Raw genomic sequence first — 17,244 nt, 5'->3', positions numbered from 1 at the left:
TTACAAGTTATTGGATGCTATTAGAGGCTCTTTTAGAAAGATTTATGATAATAAGTATTCATCACAAAAGCCCATCATTCCAGAGAACAAAAAGTGAGGTTGCATTCATTTTGTATGATTAATGATTCACACATAATGAAGAAAAACATTCAGGGCTACAATTATAAATGAAAATGAACTTTATATAGAGATTTTTCTTGTTAGTGTCAACAAAGGAAAGAAATCCTGCATATGCAGGATATTTGCAAGTGTTTACCTCTGCTAACAAGAAACATTGTATCATATAAGGCAATCTGTTAATTTGTATCTTAATTAAAAACTCACATTCTGCAATATCTCAGAACTCTAAGCATGTTTTATAAAATTTAGATGGTGTATTTATTTTGCCAGCCCAAATATGAAATTAATGCACTGGCTAATTCAAACCTAATTTGCATAATAAGTGAAAGAATATAATTAAAATCAGTCTTTCATTAAAAACTCACAAGTAAATATTTAATCTATAGTGTATTTACAGGAAGGCAAGCTGTAGAACTTATTTTCAGTTCTAGCACATTCCACAAGGTCAGTATATAAGGAAACAATTTAGATATATTGTTTGGTTATTTCCTTGCCACTGGGCTTTGGAATCATAACTATATATTTTCAGTGAGTGTGAGTTAAACTTCATTATGATGTTAAGACGCTGTAAACATTAAATGAGAGATCAGGTTACTTTTATTGCTTGTATGGATATTTCTTTTCCTTTTTGACCTGAGTGCACTTACTAGTTTGAACTATGTTTTGCAAATACTATGTTATACTTATTTTTCTCACATAAAGAAAATTTAAAAAAATTGATTTCCAAAGTATTTACTTGGAAAAATTCATTAGAAAGAAAAATTATGCTTTTCACTAATAATATTTTTGGTTTTCTGTCTTCTTTCTGATATACAGATTAGCTCTTTTGGGATGCTTTTCCCTTCTCTGAATATAACCAAATTACTTTTGGTCTGTTGTTGACCTGCAGTGAGTTCAAACAGGATCATTGATCACCTGTTCTCTGGTTAATTTTTAAAACCTGTCTTGCTTTGGGTCTCATGATGAAATCTATATTCTTTAGTTAACCAATGTCTCTTTCTGAATACATGCATTCTTTTTCTTTTTCTTTTTTTTTTTCCTTACCTTTTGGTGGCTCTATTCTCAAACAATTAGCTTCCTTTCCTTGGAAACCCTTCTCTTCTTGTTTGATATTGACTTCTAGCTTCCTTATGGCTCTGAATAGATTAAATACCACAGAGTACCCAATGAAGTTGCATTGATTGCCTGACTCCAAACTCTTCTCCCATTGCATTTTGATCCTTGATGGGTCTTGATCCACTCTCCAAAAGTGACCTACTATATGCATTCAACTACCATTTTCCTGCAACATGAAGTCTGAACTTCATTTCCAGAGATCATCCCTGGTCTCTGAAGTTTCACACTTTAGTGCTGCAGTGTCCAAATTGAAACAATAACAAAAACAAATATAGCTCATTACACCCCAGGCAACTCTCACACTCTTTACATTATCAAGAGGTGGTACAGTTTGCTCCCAGTTTACGTTATTATATGAGCTGTTCATTCCAATTTCCTGACACAAATTCACAGATGCAGTATAGTACGGTAGTTAAGATGACAAGCTATGGAATCACACTGCTGGCTTTAAGTGCCTGTCCTCCACCTGGGAGCTGTGTGAACTTGTATTGTGTTGTCTGGGATGGAAAGCACTAAAATAGTTTATGCATTTCGAACTGCAGGGGACCTAGCAAAAGAAATAATGTTTGCTCCTTAGAACCTAAGGAGGTGTCCCTACAGAAGGGATGATAAGAAAGGCTGTCTGCAATCCCAGTTTTTTAAATTCACCAGTCAGATAAATGACTTCTACCCTGGGAAGCGCGAGTGCAAGAACAGGGCAGGAAGCTTGGAGCACTACTTAAGTACAGAAGGTTCCCACACAAATTAAAAATGATGGCTACACAAAACGTTTTCTCTGCAACACATGCCTGCTTCCAACTACCCAGCCATTAATAATAATAATTTAATGTGCCTCCAAATGTCTTATCAGTCTTTTCTGAATCCTAACTATTTTTATTGGTGAAGTCTCATTACTAAAAACCTATCTATCATAAATCAAATGTAGAAATAGCTCTTGTACACAGGCCCTAAAATATAAATTAATAAAAGTTTTATGACCTCCCACATTAGAAGATATGTGGCTCCAGGGTGGAACTATAATCCAAGGGTGGCAGTCAGAGTGTCAGGGTGCTGGAGGGGTAGGAATAGGTACAAATCCATATCAATGGCAAAGTGCAAGGAATTTTGATTAATGGAAATCAAGCTTTATTTTTTCATTGCTAAACGAGAAGATGATAAGTCTAGAACAGCTGCTATACCTCGCTAGTACTTGGGGACAATCTGCTTGAGAAATAAGCCAACAAGACAAAAGCTTCATTGAGAGGGAGAGAACATTCCTGATAACATTTATGAAGAACTAGATGAAATAGACTTTCAATTATGTATACTTTATGACATTTTGTTTGTTTAATCTGGTAATTATCCTCTTATTTAAGGGGATTTAATCTAATTTAAAGTTGGGTTTCTGTCCCTTCCCATACAGAAGATATCTGTTTATTATAAGCAGTAATTTTCTTGTATCCATTTTCTTAAAATGTAAGGTAAAATAATAATTTTCCAAAGTATTTTAAAAATACGCCTCAAAAATATATAATGAGTACCTGTGGAAGGTTTGTTTAGTTCCTTAATGAGAAAACAATCAAGACAATAAATTTGTTTGAGAGGAGAATATGAGACACTAGCATTATAGTCAGTGAAAGAAGGAAACCTGGAGTATTATTTTTATGTTGATTTTAAAATATAATTAATATCTTTCAGGGATTTTTTGGAAATATTTTTCAATCAGACAAAAATCAGTTGCAACTCTGCAGAACAAAAATTATTTGGAACTTATCATTCTTCTTCAAATTAATATATGACAGAACTATAGCAAATATTAAGTAAAAAAATTACATGCAACTAGAGATGACTCAGGTTGCCTTAGCCTATTAAATCCTTGAAAGGAATTTACATTCATTTCATGTTCTAGATAAATTTTCTTAAAAATCCCTCCACTATTGTGGAAATGTTTGCCTGCATATCATCAACCAGTGTGGGTGGGCTGTTTCTGAGCCCCTCTCTATTCAAAAGCGAGATGAAGGTTCCCTATCCCTAAATCAAAACCTGAAGTCGGGCGGGCCGCGGTGGCTTAGCGGGCAAAGTGCTTGCCTGCTATGCCGGAGGACCTCGGTTCGATTCCCGGCCCCAGCCCATGTAACGAAAACGGAGAAACAAAATACAATAAAAACAAGAAAATGTTTAAAAGATGTTTCCCTTTCTTCCTCTCTTCCTTCCTTCTATCCTTCCTTCCTTCTCTCTGTCTTTCCTTTAAAAAAAAAAAAAAAAAAAAAAAAAAAAACCTGAAGTCACATCAAAATGCACACCTTCCTCCTGAACTCTGATATCCAGCATCAACAACCTATGGCAGGTAGGATGGAATGATGCAGGGCTTTCTTCATATCAGAACAGCCATAAACAGGTCTCTACCGTATAGACAAATCAGCACGAAATTCATTGAAGAGTTTAGAACAAACCAAATACTCACCATATCACACCCTACCACGTGCTTCACATGGCTTTATTTTTCTACTACAATTTAAGTTTCCCTTGTGCAATTTTGAAAAAAATATATATAATGTGTCTCAAGGTAATTCTGATCTCCAAATGAACACAAATAGAAAGTGGTTGAAAATGGAATAAGGTGAGAGCAGACCTGGTTTAAAAAGCGGGAGGTATTCTTGCCTCAAAAGAATTGCTGAGGAGTTCGATACCTGCTACGAGCTCTTCTGGTCTAGGCAACCCCTCTGTGAACAGTAAGAAGAGAAAAATGAGAGTGAATCCAAAGGTCACACCGTTAGACTGCACGTTCTTAAAATGGGCAGACTTAAGAATTATGATGTTTTTTATTTGGTTTTTAAAGGTGACGTTAGTGAAATGCCCTACTGTGTAGGGCACATCATAATCCCTCTTCTACTCATCACACACATTCAAGGCCAGTAAGTCCCAAACCAAGGAGGGTAGTGAGACTTGGAGTCTTTTCTGATCATAATGGTCTGGATTAGGTCTCCAAGGCCACAGAATGAAAAGTTTATTTAAAAAGAAAGTGGAACAGTGGCCAGCATTGGGGGCTTGCAAATCCCCCACCATGAAGCCTCCTAACCATGGCCCAGGTGGTTACAGGTATGGAGAGACAGTTATCTCCTTCCTTCTTGGGGTAGCCAGGAAGATTCAAGGGTGGCTGGAAACACAGGCCTTTCTCCTCTGGCCCACAGGTCTTCACTCCTGGCCATTGCTGACCACCTGCTTCAGTACATCCCCTGGGTCATGTGATGGGATCTGACTTGTTGGTCAAGGTGTTGGGGAGGATGGAGCCACTGTTTTCCTTGTCCCCTTCCTCATTCGACTGAGGACTACGTTGGTTGCCAGATAGGGGGAAGTTGCCAGACAGTGGGAAATTCTGTCATCTCTTGTGGCTACAGGATCCTGGCCACCTGAGACAACCCATTAGAGGTCTTGGGATGTTCAGAACTCTTCATGATGGCTTTGATGCTTTTAATGAGCCTAATCCTGGAGGCCTTGTATTACACTGCCAAGGTCCTTATTCCAGGACTAGATCCCAAAGGAACACTGTGGGAAGTGCTATGGCTCATTTAGTCATAGTGGGAATTTTATATTAAATCTTTTTGTTACGATACAAGGAGAGACTAAAAACAAACAACCAAACAAAAAAACCAACCAACCAAACAAAAATACCTGACTGCTGGCATTTCTGCTCTTCTGGAGGAAACACATCAGTTTGTTAACTTTCTTCACATTGAAAGGAAATTGGGAGAATTTAAATCACTGTGCTAGAAATCATACTCGGGATTGAACTTTTTCAGAAACAGTAAATGGGAAGACCATGGAAAAAGAACTAAAAAACATCAGCCCTTTATTTGATTTTAAAATAGGTTCTTATAGAAAAGCATGAACAGAGGAGAAATCTAAACGTTTACAAGTCCTGCTAATGGCTGACTTGCAGTTACAGCTCAGTCCTTGAAAGACTTAAAAAGCAAATTCAACATCAAGTGGCTGGAAAGAAAGCATCTTTCAAAACCAAAACCAATTGGAAGAAAGGATAACAGCTTAAAGCTGTTTAGAGAAAAATTCCAATCTTCAGTGAGACATATTGTTGCTTTCAGAAGATTAGCAAAAAAACTGAAGCAAGATTTAGACCAATGAGTGATTTTGTATTGCTTATATTGATGATTAAAACCATCATATTGCTACCTTTCCCATGTAGGATTGTTATTTAATAAATAAAAAAATACTTTCTGGATTTTGGGGAAGCTTGGAGTTGGAGAAACCTGGCATAACCATTCATGAGTCTCTTTTATCCTCTGGAATGGTTCTATCTTAATTTAAAAGGAACTATTCATTTTGTTCTGTTTTACTGCCTATTCATTGAGTTTTATCTAGAATGTTTTTAAAATTTAAAATGTTTCCATACCTGATTGACTTTGTTACGGTTTACCAGGCACTTCTCTTTTTTCCCATCATTCCTCTATTTTCCACTTTTAGGTGTATTTTGGTTTCATTATGTTTGAATTTTTTACCAACACAATATTTACTAGTTGGAGGATGGGAGATTTATATTTTTCAAATTTAGTCTAATCCCAGTTATATTTGGAACCAGCCATTTTACTTGGCTACTATTTTACTTTTATATATGGCATGTTTTATGCTGCTTTTACTTTCTTGTCTTTTTCTGAATCTGATTAAATTTTCATTATCTATTTATTTTAGTCTATTAAGAGGAAATTATTTACCCTATTCCATTACTCCAGTGGTTGTTTTAAATTTTTTAATTATATTTTAAATATTTTTTCTGTAATGCCTAGAAGTAATTTCCTCAAGGAACAAGGAAAACTTATGCTTCCACTTCCCTTTCTTCCCTATTCTTATCTCCTTCATATTGAACGTATTTTGAATATTAATTTTGCCACCTAAATACCTGAAGTTTCTGGAAACGACCAGGTTTTATCCAAATAGCTCAGTATCACAAAACTTAGAAATAACAGTTACAACTCTTGGGTATAGGTGACTGCGGCAAGAGCTTACAATCTAGGACCCTTTGCAAGAGGCCCCTACCTGATAACTCATGCTCTTGATTTCAGTTTACTGAGTTTTTATATTATAGTAGGTTCATGTGAGTAAGGTATGCTAATATTTGTCTTTTTGTTTCTTAAATTTTATTCAAGATAGAGTCCTTAGGTTCCATCTGCCTAGTTGCATGCCTTAGTTCCTTCTTGCTGCTGCTCAGTAGTTCATCATTTGCATACAGCACAGATCTGACCTTCCATCCCTCAGTCGCTGTACCCTTAGGCCACCGCCATCCATTGTGAGTCTCAAACACTGATGCCATAAACACCAGTGTGCAAGTGTCCATTCGTGTTCCCACATTCAGTTCCTCCAGGTATATACTGAGCAAGGGGGCTACATGATCATATGGTAACTCCACTCCTAGCCTCCTGTGGAACAGCTACACTGCCCTCCAAGGGGCTGCGCCTCTCAGTTTTTCTACCCACAGTGAATATGCACATCTCTTTCTCCCCATTTTCTCTAGCACTCATTTCTCTGTTCATTTTTAAGCAGTTTTATTCACACACCATACAACCCAACCTAAATAAATAGACATGCCTTTGCCACTGTACTCTATATGAAGTCATTTCCTTTTCTCCCACAAAGAATGCATACCCCTTCCTCGTGCCTGCTGGGATTTAGTTTTGGCATAATGGCTTTGTTACATTCAGTGGAAGCTATTACAATGTTATTATTGAATATAGACCCTAGTTTGCATAGATTGTACTTTTTAGTGTATACCATCCATTTTCAACACCTTGTAATGTTGACATTCATATGTTTTCCCTCATGCAAAATATTATTTTATTTGCACATTTAATCGCCATCATTGTCCATCTAGGCATTCCTAAGTTATACTGTCTCAGTCATTATCTTCTATCTTTCCTTCTGGTTTCATATGTGCCCCCAGTCTTTCCCCCTCAATCACACTCACATTCAGCTTCACTCAGTGTACTTATATTATTATGCTACAATCAGGTAGTATTATACTATCCATTTCTGAATTTTTACAATCAGTCCTGTTGCACAATCTGTATTCCTTCAGCTTCGAATGCCCAATCTCTATTTCTATCTCCTGATAATCTGTGTTCTTAACTTCAACTCTCAAAGTTCACTCATTAATGTTGGTTCATATTGGTGAGACCATACAATATTTGTCCTTTTGCTTCTGGCTAATTTCACTCAACATAAAGTCATCAAGTTTTTTCCATGTTGTTACATGCTTCATGACTTTATTCTGTCTTTCAGCTGTGTAATATTCCATCACATATATATATACCACAGCTTGTTTAGCCACTTGTCCATTGATGGACATTTGGGCTGTTTCCATCTCTTGGCAATTATAAATAATGCTGCTATAAACATCAGTGTGCAGATGTCCATTTGAGTCCTTGCCTTCAGTTTCTCTGAATATATACTTAGTAATGGGATTGCTGGATCATCTGCTGTATCTATACTTACTTTCTGAGGAACTGCCAAACTGCCTTCCACAGCGATTGTATCATTTTACATTCCCACCAACAGTGGATAAGTGTGTCTCTTTCTCCACATCTTCTCCATCACTTGTCATTTACTGTTTTTTATTTATTTATTTTTTTGATAATAGACTTTCTAATGGGTGTCAGATGATATCTCTTTGTGGTTTTGATTTTCATTTCCCTAATAGCCAGTGAAGTTCAGCATCTATTCATGTGCCTTTTAGCCACTTGTATTTTCTCTTCTGAGAAGGGTCTATTCATGTATTTTGCCCATTTTTAATTTTTTTCTTTGTCTTTTTCTTGTTGAGTTGAAGAATCTCTTTATATACTCTGGATACTAAACCCTTACTGATATGTGATTTCCAAATACTGTCTCCCATTGCATAGGCTACCTTTTTACTTTCCTGACAAAGTTCTTTGATGCACAGAAGCATTTAATTTTGAGGTGCTCCCATTTATGAATTTCTTTTTCAATACTTGTACTTTGGGTATAAAGTCTAAGAAACTGCTTCCTATTACAAGGTTTATAAGGTATTTCCCTACATTTTCTTCTAAGTTTTATGGCTTTAGTTATAATGTCTATGTCTTTGATCCATTTTGAGTTAATTTTGTATAGTATGTGAAATATGAATCCTCTTTCATTCTTTCGCATATAGATATCCAGTTCTACCATTTATTGTAGAGGCTGCTCTGTCCCAGGTGGTTGGTTTGACTGCCTGATCAAAGAACAATGGTCTATAGATGAGAGAGCCTTTCTCTGAACATTCAATTCGATTCTATTGGTGAGTATATCTATCTTTATGCCAATATCATGCTCTTTTTTTTTTTTTACTTTTTTATTGTATAATATGACATATATACAAAGTGAAGAAAGGAAAAAGTAATAGTTCTCAAAGTACTCTTTAGCAAGTAGTTACAGGATGGATCCCATAGTTTGTCATGGGCTGCCATACCATCATCTCAGATGGAGGCTGGAAGGAATAAATATTTTTTTATCATCATAATCAACTTCTTTTTGTGAAAAATAACATATATTTTAAAAAAGCAATAAATTTCAAAGCACAGCATCACAATTAGTTGTAGCACATATTTCAAAGTTTGATATGGGTTATAATTTCACAAATTTAGGCTTTTACTTCTAACTGCTCTAAGATACTAGAGACTAAAAGAGATATCAATTGAATGATTCAGAAATCATGTTCATTTGTTAAATCCTATCTTCTCTGTGTAACTCCACCATCACCTTTGATCTTTCTGTCCCTCTCTTTAGGGGTGTTTGGGCTATGACCATTCTAACTTCTTCATGTTGGAAGGATCTGTCAATAATATGGGATAGGGAGATAGAACTATCTGATGTTCTGGAGAGGCTGGGCCCTCTGGGTTTCAGGACTTATCTGGTCCAGGGACCCATCTGGAGGTTGTAGGTTTCTGGAAAGTTACTCTAGTGCATGGAACCCCTTGTGGAATCTTCTATATTTCCCTAAGTGCTCTTTAGGATTGACTGGAATCATCCTATTTGGGGTTTGGCAGGTTATGATAGGCAGCAGTGTCTAACTGAAGCTTGTGTAATAAGCAACCTCTAGAGTAGCCTCTCAAATCTATTTGAACTGTCTGCCACTGATGCTTTATTTGTTACACTTCTTTTCCCTCTTTTGGTCAGGATGGAATTCTTGATCCCATGGTGCCATGGCTGGATTCATCCCTAGGAGTCATTTCCCATGCCACCAGAGAGACTTTCATCCCTGGAGGTCATGTCCCATATACGAGGAAGGGCAATGATTTCACTTTCAGATTTGGGCTTAGAGAGAGAGAAGCCACATTTGAGCAACAAAAGAGAGCTGTCTGAAGTAACTCTTAGGCATACCTATAGGTAGTCTAAGCTTCTCTGCTACCTATGTAAGCTTCACAAGAGTAAGCCTCATGATCGACGCCATGGCCTATTGATTTGGGTGTCCCTAAAGTCTGACACAGTATCAGGGGATTTCCCGATGCTAAAATTTAATAGCTCCATATTTTTTCTCCCATCCCTCAAGGGACTTTGCCAATACTTTTTTATTATTTGCTTAAAATATTCTAGGATGTATACAGGCATTACATTAAGCTATACAGGATTAAAGGACTTTCTTATTCTGGGCTCCCTGTGTTTCAGTTGTTCAAATGAGCTATACAGATAGGTTAAGGTAGATTATGTGCTATCAAAAATTTAAGTTTCTGACCAAATAAACCTTTCTTCCTTTTTTTTCTCTTTTTCTTCCACTTCATTTTTCTTTCTCGAGATATTTTTAGTTATTCGTGGCACCTTGTCCTTCCAAATAAATTTGGTTATTGGTTTTTCTATGTCTCCAAAGTAAGTTGTTGGGATTTTAATTGGTATTGCATTGAATCTATAAATCAATACGGGTAGAATTGACATCTTAACTATATTTGGTCTTCCTATCCATGAACACAGTATGCCCTTCCATTTACTTAGTTCTTCCATGCTTTCTTTTAGAAATTTCTTATAGTTTTCTGTGTATAGGACTTTTGTATCCTTAGTTAAATATTTGATTCATTTGGTTGCCATTATAAATGGGATATTTTTCTTAATTTTCTCCTCAGTTTGCTTATCACTAGTGTATAGAAATACTACTGATTTTTGGCTTTTGATCTTGTACTCTGCCACTTTGTTATACTCATTTATTAGTTCTGGTAGCTTTGCTGTAGATTTTTGGGGAATTCAACGTAAAGTATGTCATCTGCAAACACTGAGAGTTTTAGTTCTTCCTTTCCAATTTTGATGCCTTCTATTTAATTTTCTTGTCTAATTTCTCTGGCTAGAATGTCCAGCACAGTGTTGAATAACAAAGGTGACAGTGGGCATCCTTGACTTGTTCCTGGTCTTTCAGCCTTTCCCCATTGAGAATAATGTTAGCTGTAGGTTTTTCATATATTCCCTTTACCATATTGAGAAAGTTACCTTCTATTCTTACCCTTTGAAGTTTTCATTAAGAAAGGATGTTGAATTTTATCAAATGCCTTTTCTGCATCAATTGAGATCATCAAGTGGTTTTTCAACTTTGATTTGTTGATAAAGTATATTACATTAATTGATTTTCTTATGTTGAACCAGTCTTGCACACCTGGAATAAATCCCACTTGATCATGGTATATAGTTCTTTTAATGTGCTGCAAGTATTTTATTGGGGATTTTTGCATGCATATTCATTAAAGACATTGGTCTGTAATTTTCTTTTCTGGTAGTTTCTATGTCTGGCTTTGGTATTAGGGTGATGGTAGCTTCATAGAGTGAGTTAGGTAGCTTCCCCTCCTCTTCATTTTTTTTGGAGAATTTGAGTAGGATTGGTACTAATTCTTTCTTGAATACTTGGTAGAATTCACATATGAAGTCATCTGGTCCTGGACTTTTTATTTTGGGAACTTCTTGATGACTGATTCAATCTCTTTACTTGTGTTTGGATTGTTGAGGTCATCTATTTCTTCTCAAGTCAATGTTGGTTGTTCATGCCTTCCTAGGAAGCTGTCCATTTCATCTACATTGTCTGGTCTATTAGCATATAGCAGCTTATAGTATCCTCTCATTACCTTCTTTATTTCTGCTGTGTCAGTGGTTTATATCTCCTCTTCCATTTCTGATTTTTTATTTGCATTCTCTCTCTCTCTCTCTTTGTCAACTTAGCTAAGGGTCCATAGATTTTATTGATTTTCTTAAAGAACCAGTTTCTGATTGTGTCAATTTTCTTGATTGTTTTCATGTTCTCAGTTTCATTTATTACTGCTCTAGTCTTGTTCCTTTGACTGGATCATACCTTAGATTTTCCTAGTATGACTCAAAATTTTTTGCTGGTGCCTAGCATTTGATTTGCTTAGTTAGTTTATTATGGAGATTGTTTTCACTTTTTTACCCAGGCTTTTCTTCATGAACAGCTTTGCCCTCTCTCTTTTCTTTAATATTCAATTCAATTATTATAGATCTTTAGCTTGGGTTCTGTTTGATCAGCATTTTTCAGTTCTTGTTTTTTTGTTTCCTGCCATGCCTATATGGAGACTTTTTTTCTTAAAGGAGGGTCTCCTCAAATATTATAGACCCAGTCATATCTTCACAGACTAGACAGGCCTATGTCTCAGGAGGGAAGCACAGCCAGAATCAGTTTTCCTTAATGGTGAGACCCAGCAAAGTTATTAGACTGTCCTATGTAGGCTCTAGACTCTGTGTTTTTTCATATCCTGCCCAGTTTGTGGTGCTTGTCTGCCCACAGCTTCTCACCAGCTTAAAGTGATGTGGTTCCTTTAATTTCAGCAGAGTCTCCCCATGGTTGAGACAGAGTTAGGTAGCAGGATGGCTTTAATTGCTTCTGTTTTCCAGTCCCTGGAGCCTGAATTCCTTGAAGCAGGGATTCCACTTGAGCCAGGCCACTCCCTGTTTTCTTGGTGAAGATACACCCTTTAGGGTATTAATTCTTCTCACCTGACTAGTCACTTTGTTTCTTGACAATCTTAATTCCATGCTTTCCTGGGGCAGAGCTGGAGCCTAAGAGTGCTTTAAGGAGTTAAAAAAACAAAAGCAGCAAAAAAGCCTTTTCAGAGCCAGACCCCTGCTTCTTAGGCTTGTCAATCAAGAGTTTGAGTTGGTACATGGCTCTGTCTCTCCAGGCTCTACGTGCTCCCTTTTCTTGGAGTCCAGCCTTAGCCAGTATTTTGTGCTATCCAACTCAAAAAGACTCTTTTTTTTTTTTTTTATTTTTTCTGTCAGCCCCACACTCTCTCTGTCTAGGTATAAACTCTTAGTTCCTTTAGTGCTTATTCAAGATTTATCTCTGCTGGGTGCATGTTTTCAGTAGTCAGAATTTGTTAATTAATTCCACTATTGGAGCTTCATTGACCTAAGCCCTAGTTGCTAGTAAAGTCTGTTTCTTTCCCCTTGGGAAACAAGCCTGCCATGCCCTTGGGGGTGGGGTGCTGGGCTCTGTGGCTTGGGGGACTTACAGTTTTGCATGTGGTCTCAGCTGTTCCACCTCGTCTAGTCTGGTGTATGCTGTGTGTCTGGTTACTGATGTTTCCCTAGCAATTGTTCTGTACTCTTCCTGGAAATTTATTAGCTGCTGTACAGAATAAACCAAAGTCTATACCTTACTATGCCACCATCTTGCTGTGCCCTGGAAACCTCTTTTTATTTTATTTTACCTCAGTTATTTCATATGTCTTGCTGATTATTTATTAATTTGTTTGACAATCCCAATTTACGTATTTGCATTTGCAGATTCTTTTAACCTAAAATTGCCTAAAGTGATTGGGGAGAGGGGTGCAATGTGCTGTCGGATATGATGTGCCAGCAGTGTGTCTTCTAGGTGGTGCTCTTCCCTCCTGGCCAGTGCTGACCACCTGCTGCGTGGCCTTGCCTTTCAGGTTCTAATGGCAAAGCTGGCTACTTTGATTAGTGCACTAACTTGATGGCTGCACTTAACTTATCAGAGAGGAAGGGCAAGGGAGATGCTAATTTACCAGCAACCTTAAAGGCATTTCCCAACTAATTCTCCTAGGAACTTAGCAGCTGCCTAAATACTCTCACATCCATGGCAGTCCCCCCAGACAACATTTGGATATTTTTAGTTAGTATTATCTGGATATTAAACTGGATTGTTAATACATCTGGATACTTAATCCAGTCCTGTCTGTTTTCTCTCTGTAAGAATTGCTTAATATTTTTATTACATTCTTGGCACTTTTTCTTGTTATGCACATTTTATGGATTTATACATTTTGAAATACATATATTTTTTGTTATTTCAAGGATTTCAGTCCGAAGGCAAAGGAGATGTACATTCTTAGTTTGTGATCAAGATTCAATCCTTCTTACTGAACTTTTATTATTATTTTTTAAATAAGCTTTACTTTTAATATTTTGCTTCTCTTTGGATCTTTTAAACAGAGTTGTATTGGACTTGGTTTGTTATGTCTTTTTTTGGCATAGTTATGCTGTTTTGCTATTACTATTTCCTTTTTGCCTTTCCTCCTTTCTGCACACCAAATTCCAATTGTGATTATGTACACTTTCATTAACAACCACTTCCTTTCTCTTTTCAGTTTTATCATTCTTATAATTCTATCTCTTTCAATTTTATTGTGTCCATTTATATTTCTTGCCTATTGATTGCTAAAAATTATCTTCAAGGTTTTAACTTATTGATTCAATTTTATGTTTATTGCATTACTATTCCAATGTGACCAGGTGGACCCAATCTCTCTAAAAGTTTTTGATATCTTAAAAACCTTTTTATTCTTGATATCTTTCTTATTTAATATTCAAAATTCATTCATGTTAAATGAGAAAGAGAGCTCATTTAACTTTTTCCGTTGGAACTTTCTTTGAACCACACTGCCTCTTCAGAGACAACAGAAATTTCCTGCTTATTTCTCATGATTCTATAACATCTATTTTTAGGTATAGTTTCATGTTTGTTTACAACAAGTTTGGAATAAATTTTGATTCACACAAGTACTGTTAATCATGGCCAGGGCAGTTATTTCATTTTGAGTTTCTCTGATCCCCAGTTCTGCTGATGGGTATGTCCTGTCACCCACCATTTCCATTCTAGACTAACTCCACTTAGGATTGCTACATAAAACAATATAATATTTTTACTCCAGTTTGAGATCAGAAGAGGAAGCAAAGAGGATGAAATCTTGCTAGTGAAGATGTAGGAAGAACCTTTAATATTTTTCAAGGTGAATGTATGTTTAGCAATATAATCCCATTGGTACAAAACTAGAGTTTTGGGCAAAAAAATGTTGAGTGCCTATCATCTAGCATATTTTGTGATAGACATACTCTACCACACTGTTCCCACAGTTAATCACGTATCTAGTTATCCAGAGAATGGGAAATCATCCATGCTAAAAAATCCAGTGTTCAATTTCCAAGATAAAATTAGATATTTAATGCAAAACTGGATATGAAAGCTATATTTTGGTAATTATATGAAGTATATTAGTGGCCGTGAAAACTCTGGATAGAATAAAAATTTCCTTACATCTAAATAGGTTATAGATTTTAGGAGGAGGGAAAAGGAAAGCCAAACTCTTTATTAGAAGAGAAAATGGGAACTTGACAAAACGTTAACATGCTTTCTATGTAGGCAAAATAGTAAATTAAGCAAGAATATGTTGTTCTGGTATTTAAAACCTACTTGTTATTGCATTTCATATTTCCTAATATAATTCCTATGCTCCTTTCTAAAGAAAAAGTTCTATCAATGATAGTTACAATTCTTTAGGACAATGGACTATACTCCATATTTTTTTAATCACATACTAACATTTTAAGAATCTGTACATTTGTTTGTACTATTACATTTCCCAGAACTCCCATCATTTCATTACACATTTCATGTGCAAACTGAGTATGTTCTATCCTTTTTTTTGTATGCTGTATGGCGGGGTCACATTTCATTCTTTTTTTCATGTGAGTATCCATTATGGAAGTCCCATTTGTTGAATTTTTTTTTTTTTGCCTTTTTTTGTTGTTGTTATTGATTTCTTTGCTTGGAAAGTGCCTGACTGGGAATTGAACCTGGTCTCCCACATGGCAGGCAAGAATTCTACCACTGAAGTACCCTTGCAACCCCTGAATATGTTCCATCTTTTACAACCTCTCTCCAGTGCCATACCTTTCTTATCGTTCTTGCAGTTTTCTCTGAATCCCTGGTTATAAAAGAGAGAGAGAGAAAGAGGGCAATTTTGCCTAACTCAACACCTTGGCCAGCACTGACTTGCCCCTTTCATTGATTCATCAACATGACTTTACTATTCCAGGAAACTCTTACCTAGGAAGATAAAGGCTGGAAATAGCTTTGCTGTTCAAGAGAAAACCATTTAAATGAAAGCTAAGTTGTTAAACTCTTGAAAAGTTAACAACAACTTGTTTGCCCACCAAACTCTTTAAGTCCTTTCACCTCAAAACCTAAGCCTCATACCAAAACCAGACAAAGATATTACAAAAAAAGAAAACTACAGACCAATCTCTCTAATGAATATAGATGCAAAAATCCTCAATGAAATTCTAGCAAATCGTATCCAACAACACATTAAAAGAATTATACATCATGACCAAGTAGGATTCATCCCAGGTATGCAAGGATGGTTCAACATAAGAAAATCAATTAATGTAATACACCATATCAACAAATCAAAGCAGAAAAATCACATGATCAACTCAATTGATGCAGAGAAGGCATTTGACAAGATTCAACATCCTTTCCTGTTGAAAACACTTCAAAAGATAGGAATACAAGGGAACTTCCTTAAAATGATAGTGGGAATATATGAAAAACCCACAGCTAATATCATCCTCAATGGGGAAAAATTGAAAACTTTCCCCCTAAGATCAGGAACAAGACAAGGATGTCCACTATCACCACTATTATTCAACATTGTGTTGGAGGTTCTAGCCGGAGCAATTAGACAAGAAAAAGAAATACAAGTCATCAAAATTGGAAAGGAAGAAGTAAAACTATCACTGTTTGCAGACGATATGATACTATACGTAGAAAACCCAGAAAAATCCACAACAAAACTCCTAGAGCTAATAAATGAGTACAGCAAAGTAGCAGGTTACAAGATCAACATTTAAAAATCTGTAGCATTTCTATACACTAGTAATGAACAAGCTGAGGGGGAAATCAAGAAACGAATCCCATTTACAATTGCAACTAAAAGAATAAAATACCTAGGAATAAATTTAACTAAAGAGACAAAAAACCTATATAACGAAAACTACAAAAAACTGCTAAAAGAAATCACAGAAGACCTAAATAGATGGAAGGACATACCGTGTTCATGGATTGGAAGACTAAATATAGTTAAGATGTCAATCCTACCTAAATTGATCTACAGATTCAATGCAATACCAATCAAAATCCCAACAACTTATTTTTCAGAAATAGAAAAACCAATAGGCAAATTTATCTGGAAGGGCAGGGTGCCCCGAATTGCTAAAAACATCTTGAGGAAAAGAAACGAAGCTGGAGGTCTCGCGCTGGCGGACTTTAAGGCATATTATGAAGCCACAGTGGTCAAAACAGCATGGTACTGGCATAAAGATAGATATATCGACCAATGGAATGGAATAGAGTCCTCAGATATAGACCCTCTCATCTATGGACATTTGATCTTTGATAAGGCTGTCAAGCCAATTCACCTGGGACAGAACAGTCTCTTCAATAAATGGTGCCTAGAGAACTGGATATCCATATACAAAAGAATGAAAGAAGACCCATATCTCACACCTTATACAAAAGTTAACTCAAAATGGATCAAAGATCTAAACATTGGGTCTAAGACCATAAAACAGTTAGAGGAAAATATAGGGAGATATCTTATGAAACTTACAATTGGTGGCGGTTTTATGGACCTTAAACCTAAAGCAAGAGCACTGAAGAAGGAAATAAATAAATGGGAGCTCCTCAAAATTAAACACTTTTGTGCATCAAAGAACTTCATCAAGAAAGTAGAAAGA

At 36.2% G+C, this 17,244-nt stretch overlaps 1 long non-coding RNA gene across 10 annotated transcripts in view; it reads left to right on the top strand.

Moving 5' to 3' along the window:
- The window catches only part of LOC143681463 (uncharacterized), a 114,741-nt gene that overhangs the window by 78,656 nt on the left and 18,841 nt on the right, over positions 1–17,244 (top strand). For 4 of the 10 annotated variants that reach the window (XR_013174660.1, XR_013174662.1, XR_013174661.1 and 1 more), the window contains one exon: positions 8,390–8,515. The exons of the other annotated variants lie outside the window; for them this stretch is intronic. This is a non-coding gene — a long non-coding RNA (uncharacterized LOC143681463). The remainder of the gene's footprint in view (positions 1–8,389; positions 8,516–17,244) is intronic. 10 annotated transcript variants of the gene reach the window in all.

This window comes from Tamandua tetradactyla, chromosome 4 (genome assembly GCF_023851605.1).
Source record: "Tamandua tetradactyla isolate mTamTet1 chromosome 4, mTamTet1.pri, whole genome shotgun sequence".
NCBI classification, from domain to species: Eukaryota; Metazoa; Chordata; class Mammalia; order Pilosa; family Myrmecophagidae; genus Tamandua; species Tamandua tetradactyla.
This window is presented reverse-complemented; position numbering and strand designations above follow the sequence as displayed.